The 7406-nt window shown below is 45.0% G+C and overlaps 1 long non-coding RNA gene across 3 annotated transcripts in view; it reads left to right on the forward strand.

Moving 5' to 3' along the window:
• Positions 1-7038, forward strand: part of LOC107195417 — a 22821-nt gene extending 15783 nt beyond the window's left edge. Inside the window, exons 5-6 of one of the 3 annotated variants that reach the window (XR_003045203.1) lie at positions 675-1366; positions 6386-7038. This is a non-coding gene — a long non-coding RNA (uncharacterized LOC107195417). The remainder of the gene's footprint in view (positions 1-674; positions 1367-6385) is intronic. The other 2 variants (XR_001516543.2, XR_001516544.2) reach the window with 2 other exon arrangements.
• Positions 7039-7406: the final 368 nt, after the last annotated feature.

The following is a 7406-nucleotide window of genomic DNA, read 5'->3' on the forward strand; positions in this document are numbered from 1 at the left end:
GCAGGAGCGGACAGCACGACACCTGTGGTCACGGATGAACCCACGTAAGGGCCCCGCCTCAGCCCCAGACACTGAATGAGTAGAGCCTACAGGTCGCCTGGATTCCTGAGGCCGGTGATGGGCCGTCGAAGCAGAACACGGGATGGGTCTTACGAAGGGACCTCAAAAGGCGGGAGGAGTCACGTGACCCCTAACGGTTGGCACTCTGGTTGCATCCTGTGGTTAATGCTCAGGTTCGGATATCGCCCACCATCTTTTAATTATTCACTTTAATTCGTCCTCTTCTCAGCTATTACATGTGGAGCACGTCTCCACCTGAATCACTCTCCACATATATATTTGGATACAGGAAGGAGAGAGGAAAATAATAATGTTTTTGGAAAGTGCCAAGTGGATTTTGAAGATAATCTTATTTCAGAGAAAATAATTAAATGAATGCTGCTTTCTCTCTAATTGCCTCACACTTAAAATCAAATGCGCTCCGGTTAATACTTTTCAGCATCTAATTGAATTTTCACCGTTCCTTTTATTACAAGACTAGGTTATACGGGAAGGTGATGATTTTAATGTGATTATTATGTTGTTATACAAAGTTATAGCATCAAAGAATATGCAGCAACAGTATTTTTTTTCTTTCTTTCTTTTTTTGTCTTTCTCCTGATGTGGGATTTCAGTCAGAATTGCAAGGACCTCTGATGTGATCCAGGGTGCCCAGGAACGGTGGTCCTCAATTTATATTTTGAAGTTATAGAGAGCTCTTCCAAGAGTTAAACTGGAGCTCCCATGTTAAGAACAGTCAAGGCAGAAATTTACATGTTTACTGATGACATTATTCACGCTGTGCTTTTAAAAAAGGACATTTGCAACATATCTCTGTGTAATGTTTTATCTTTTTACGGACTTCAATAACCATAGTTTGTTTTTTTTGTTTTTTTTTTTTTGATGAACGTCATTTTTTTCCTGCTCGACATTTAATGAGATCCGCTCTGCTGATTAAGTCACTCGAAACCCATTGTCACGTCGGAATCGTTTTTAAAAACCTGCCCCCCGAAATTGCAACATCAACGGAAAAGAATTGTAATTTGCGATCTCACCCTATTTTTACCTTTTCTCAGTGATTTTTTTTTTTTTTATCCTCATCTTCTGTTTGGATGCTTTAGAGAAATTGTAAATCAACATATCTGCAGGTGCCATATGGTTTCTGCCTACTGCGAGGCAATGTTTGAGCGGCACACGAGATGTTCCTAAGACTCGGGCTCGTTTTGAAATGGAAGGTTGTCAACGTGAGCGTGCTACCAACACCGCGTGAAGACGAAGCTCCGTGTTGCCGTGGAAGAAAACGCATTAAGAACTCAAGTAGGAGCAGGTCTGCAGCCTCGTTCCCGTGGGACTTCAGGGTTCAGGGCCCACGGAACCAGGAAAGAGGCTGACCATGCCTCGCTGCCCTCAGAGAGAGAGTCATGTTCCTTACACTCTGGTCTCCCCTGGGGCAAAGCAGAATTTACGAAACACTTTGAATAATTTGAGGGCCTGTATCAACAGTCATAGTAGGAATGAGCTTATAATTAGTCAGAGAAATGAGTGGATGTAAGCATTCCAGAAGGTTTGCCCCGTGGGAGGAGGTGGGGAGGAAACTTGCCTCGACCCTCTCAAAATTCGTTCGGCTGGTCCAATCATCAAATAGACGTGAGACAGATTAGGAAGGAAAAGTAACCACATTGAAAACATACATACATATGGGAACTTTGCCTACGTGACACAGAGACCCCGCACGCAGGAGATATTCGGACATAGACAGGGGACACGGGCGTATGAGACGACCTGAGCTGGGGATGAGACAGGTGCCCTGGGGGCTTCAAAGGGTGACTGCAGGATGATGAGAAGAACAGGTGTTTCGTCAATAGAAGTTTGTCCTGACCTACAGATGGGTCAGAACAGGTGATCTCCGACCGTCTCCTACTGTGATTACCGCAGGGCCCCTAATTCAAGGTATTCTGGGTACTTCCGGGAGGGGCAGACGTTTCTCCTGAGGCTGCAGCTAAAGTTGCCTGTGGGTCAAAACAGTAAGCCCGTGACAGGAGCACATTTTCGGTGAGTAGCTCTGACCTGCAACAGTCCTTACCCCGAGGATGTGAAGAGATTCTCCAGTGCGTTCCAATAATAGTTCATCTTTTTCGCACTTCTGTCTTCCCTCTAATGCATACCGCGTGTTTTAATAGGTAGCAGTTGCGTGATCATGTATTGAGATTCCATATATATGTGTGTGTGTGTGTGTGTGTGTGTATATATATATATATATTTTTTTTTTTATACTTTCTCACTGCTGATAGCTAACATAATTGCACAATGGACAGTGTGGACAATATCTTGATGATTTGGATGCTTGGAAAAATGTTTTCCTTCTAAGCACGGGTAAAACCTTTCAGATGGTTCAGATCATCTAAATAACGCAGAGTGTCTTTTTTTGTTGTACGTATTTCATTATCTTTTTAGGATAAATCTATTAGATGAAGCCTGTTAATTACCACATTCCAGGCTTTACCCTTGTATTTTTATTTCTCTCTTTCCTTTTATAATACTTGACAGACGTTCACTGAAATCTCACAGCAGAGATGCGTTTTTACAATAGGTTTGAGTAATTCTGTCCTTTTAAGCTTTATATACGTCAAGGCTCTTGTCAACCAAAGGTCCTTGGCACCAATTCAACGCCAACAGGAATCCCCAAATAATTGGGGGTGTGGTAGAGAAGGAGACCATTTGGTGCAAACACCTTCACTGTGATTCAGCACAGCTGCATTGTGGCTTTGGTGTATGGCCCGTGTCCCCCTACACAGCTCTGCCCTGCCAAGACGTCTTAGGCATGTCAGCTTCAGCCGGAGAAACACAGTCTTTGGGCTTTGTGGGAGCTGACTTTTGTAGACAGAAGTCCCCGCCCCTGGTCCCTGATTACTTCATCCTCATCCTCCAGCAAAGGAGGACCCCAAATACTCGCGGTTCGATTGGTCCAAAGGGCACTGTCTTGATTAATCAGAACGGAGCCACTCTGCTCGGTCGGTGAAGATGCCAATGGGGACTTGGCTGCGTGGCTCTGACTGGGCAGGGCAAGTCTTAGTCCTGTTGTTGAAATAGGAGTGCAAGATCTCCTTTCGTAGGGTTGGCTCAGAGGGCGGGACCACGGGGCGGGCAGCCGGTTCACTGCAGGCTTGCATGAGAGGCCCCCATAGAGAAATGGCTTCTAGGCTCTGTTTTTCTTTAAATTTGAGCCCCGTTGGCCACCAGGAGTCCTTCTTGGCCGGAGTCTTCTTTCTTGGGTCAACAGCTGTTAACCCTGAAATGCCAGTTTGAGATGACCGTGGATTTTTCGTTGGCTCTTTTTCCAATTGATGACGTAATGCCCCAAACCTACCTTCCCCGCTTTGGTGTTTAGTTCAATTGTATGTCAGCTTCATTTTGGTCATCATTCTCTTGTGCAGTTTTCAAACTCTTTTCATCGTTTTCTTGCAGATGGGTCGTCAGTAAATATTTTAGGGCTGTGCCATGACATTTACGGAGTTTTAATGCGAACTGAGTGTCCGTGCCTTTTAATAGGGAAGTTGAGCCTTTTATGTCTGCTGTGATGACTGCTAATACTGGACATATTTCAAATATCGTAAAGTGTCTTTTCATTTCTCAATCTTTTTTTTTTTCAAATCAGGCTTCTTTTATTTTTCTCTCTTTGCTAATTTCTGACAATTTCATTCATAACTAGCTCAGTTTTCTTAGTTTTCCCCCACTCGCTGTTTTAAATATTTGCATATCCATTTTACTACGAATCTACTTTCTACACAAGACAATAGTGTCAACGCATTCAAACTGGTCAAATACCTTCCCTACCCATCATTCGTTATTCATCTACTTTAGCATTTCTCATCCAGCTTACTTTACTTTTCGGTCTAAAATGTTAATATTGCACTAAGTTTATTTTTGCGATCAGTACGTATTTCCAGATTTACCAAAATGGCTTAGAGAGGCCTTTACTCTCGTGCACACTAAATCCTAGCACATCTCGAGTTTATTACTCTTTGTGCCAAAGTCTGTCCTTTCATAGGGTCTTCATAAGGAGTTTCTGAGTAAAACGCCGTGGGAGTCATCTTGCCTGAGAAATTATTTATTTTATGAACTGTTGTATCATCGATGGCTGCGGTCGGAATTCGATAGTCTCGGATGTTGTACGCAAACGGTTCAATTATCCTGCGATGGACGAGATATTTCTGAGGTGACCTCGGCGGTCTCCCATTCCTTGGCATGAACATCGTTGTTTAATGCCCTCCCCTGGAGTGTCGGTGAGACCCGAGACTTGTGTCTAGACATCAACTATGGAAACATTTAAGGGAGAGAGCAGGTGTAATTACTGGTTCCGCATTAATTGATTTTGAGGTCATTTAAAGTAAGGTTACCTTGGGTGGGTAAGATGGACGGAGACCTTCCTGAGAGAAAGCTTCTGCCTTTGCCGTATTGGAGAAGTCCACTTGAGATCCACCTGTGTTGGACGAATTTTACGGTGGCTCCCCCATGACTCTGTCTGCTCATCTGCCATCTTGTTGGGTGTGTCCAGGATTGTAGGGTGTCACTTCGGTGTTTCTTTATCCGACCTACAATTCCATCTTGCTGGAAGACTCTCTTAGGGATGTTGTCTTGCTCGAGAGGCAGGTGGCCATGTTGGAAGGCAATGCCCACCTGGCGAGCGGCCGAGGGTGGCCTTGAGGATATGGGAGTGGCCCTTGCCTGACAGCCAGACATGGCTGGGCTTCTCAGTTCCACAGCCACGAGGAACGGAACTCTGCCAGCGGCCTGAATGCATTTGGGGGCCGATTCTTCTCCTTTCGAATATCCAGATGAGGTCACAGCTGGCCAGCGTCTTCAGGCTCTGTGTGCCCCACCCAGGTCCCTGAGCCACAGAAACTGTGAGACAAGGAACGATTTAATTGAATACATGCGTTCAGCCTCTGCGTTCGGGGATACTGTGGTACGTGGCAATAGTTAACGGATGCAGGTACGATTCCATCGTAATGTCCGTGAAACAGACAGATTGAGATATTGGCTCTGAATCCACCGCGGGCTTTGGTTCGCTCTGTTATTCTGCTCACCTGTGTGTTGGGGTAAATAGTAGCCCTTCCACCATTGAGACAAAGCGTCGATGTTTAGAACGCTTACAAAAGCGAGTGCCTTAGAGGATGTATTTAACAGATAGCGAGGACCTGCCTGCAGAAGCCAAGCTTTCAGAGCACCTGCCCCCGCCCCCCCCACCCCTTGCTTGTGTGACAGGTTTAAATATTAGGTCTGTCCCCTCCCAATATCTCTGTAATTATGTGCTTTCTACACTCACCCCCGTACCTCAGCAATCTATTGATTTTTGAAGTGAACACATTGATTTTTTTCTCTCTCCCTTATATTACAATGCCAAAGGCTTTTAATAAATGAGTGGCGGCCTTTGTGCAAACTCACAGATGTTCCCCTAACGGAGACGCTATTAAGATCTCATCCAGACACGTAAGCAGAATCATTAGGCCCTGGCATTGAAAGCCGTGGTCATCATAGGCTTGTAGGTGTTCGACCTACAGCCCCTGACCAAAGTCTAGAATATGTCTCCTCTAGTTATAGAAGTCTCAACACCATTTTTTAGAAAATCTTCTGATCTGCATTGGACAGGCATAGCTCGTTTTCCCAGGCTTTGCTTTTGTGTGTTTCACAGATGATGCGTTTTTTTTTTACAAATTAAAGAATCTCCACCCGCAAAAAGTTGATGGCATACTGAAATCTCAGGTGGTGGTTAGTATTTTTTAGCAATAAAGTATATTTTAATGAAGGTACATTTTATTTTTTAAGACATAATGCTATTGCACAGTTAACAGACTATACAGTATAGGGTAAATATAACTTTTACGTGCATTGGGAAACTAAAAGAAATCATGTTTTTCCCTTTATTGTGATATTCTTAATATCTTTATCGTGGTGGTCTGCAACTGAACCCACAGAATCTCCCAGGTAGGCATGTAGTTCTAATAAATATGATTAGGCTTTTTAAAATTTCTTGACAATTTCTTGTGGCCACCCAAGTTAGTTGATTTTGTAACAGGGAAGCTCGGCGTTCCCTAAGATTGCTTACCCGAATGGTTTAAACAAGACAAGTGACATATAAAAACCAACATACTATCGCATAAAAAGTAACCGCTCATTTTCACTCACTATCTCTGATTTATCCACTCTCTGCAAGCACTTGGCTTGAGAGAGAGTCCATGAAAAATTAATAACCGATGCCAGTCATAAAAAGGGATCCGCTATCTATAGGGTCCACTCGGTGAAAATTTGGGAACAGATATTGTATTCATTTTTCATTGTTTTTCAGAAAACCACCTCCATCGCAGACACTTAAACCGACGCACGCGAGGGTCTCGGAGGCGCTGTGCCGGAGGGGTCTAGGCGTGGCTGAGCCGGTCCTCGCGTGGGGTCTCAGAGGGCTGTGTTCTCTCACCTGAAGGTTCAAACGTGAAACACCCCACTTCCGAACTCGCTCGGGGCGTCGGCAGGTCTCACTGCCTTGCAGCTACGGGACTGGAGAGCCCACGATTTTGCTACCTGTCGTCTGGAGTCTCACCCCAGGTGCTACAGGCTGTCACAGTCCCTGGAGGCCACCCACAGCTCTACTCCTACATGGACACTTCAGTCATCAGACCCGTGTCAAGGCCCTTGGTTTGACTAGATCAGACTCACTCAGGATAATCTCCCTTTTAGCAAACTCAGAATCAACTAATTGGGGACATTATTGCAGCTGAGAAAGCGCTTCACCATGACCACGTTCGCCCCCGGCGGAAGTAAATCCCAGCCCTGCCCCTATGGAAAGGGCGTGGTTTTGATAGGGCGTGAATGCTCAGCGGACCACGGGATGACCGGCCACCACAGATGGTTTGAATGGTATTCCCAAAGGATGATGTCATCCGAGGGCACTAGAAGTAACGGAAAAACACATGGGTGTTAAATTAAAACGCACGCACACACACACACACACACACACAGCAAAGGATGATGTCATCCGAGGGCACTAGGAGTAACGGAAAAACGCATGGGTGTTAAATTAAAACGCGCACACACACACACACACACACACATGCACAAAAGTCCCAGCCTGCGCTGAGAACTGAATTCTAACCCTACTTTTCCCATCGACTTTGTGACCTAAGCAAACCAGGTAAACACACCGAGCCCTGGGAGCGTCAGAGGACACATAGCACCTTGAGACGAGAAACTGTTTATGGCCCCATCCATCTCTACCCTCCCACAGTATTAGAAGCTACGGTATATTTACAGGTTACTAGCTGGAGAGATAAAGAATAATGATTAAGACCTTTGCGATACCACGTGACAGTGTC

This window comes from Pteropus alecto, unplaced genomic scaffold (genome assembly GCF_000325575.1).
Source record: "Pteropus alecto unplaced genomic scaffold, ASM32557v1 scaffold142, whole genome shotgun sequence".
NCBI lineage: Eukaryota > Metazoa > Chordata > Mammalia > Chiroptera > Pteropodidae > Pteropus > Pteropus alecto.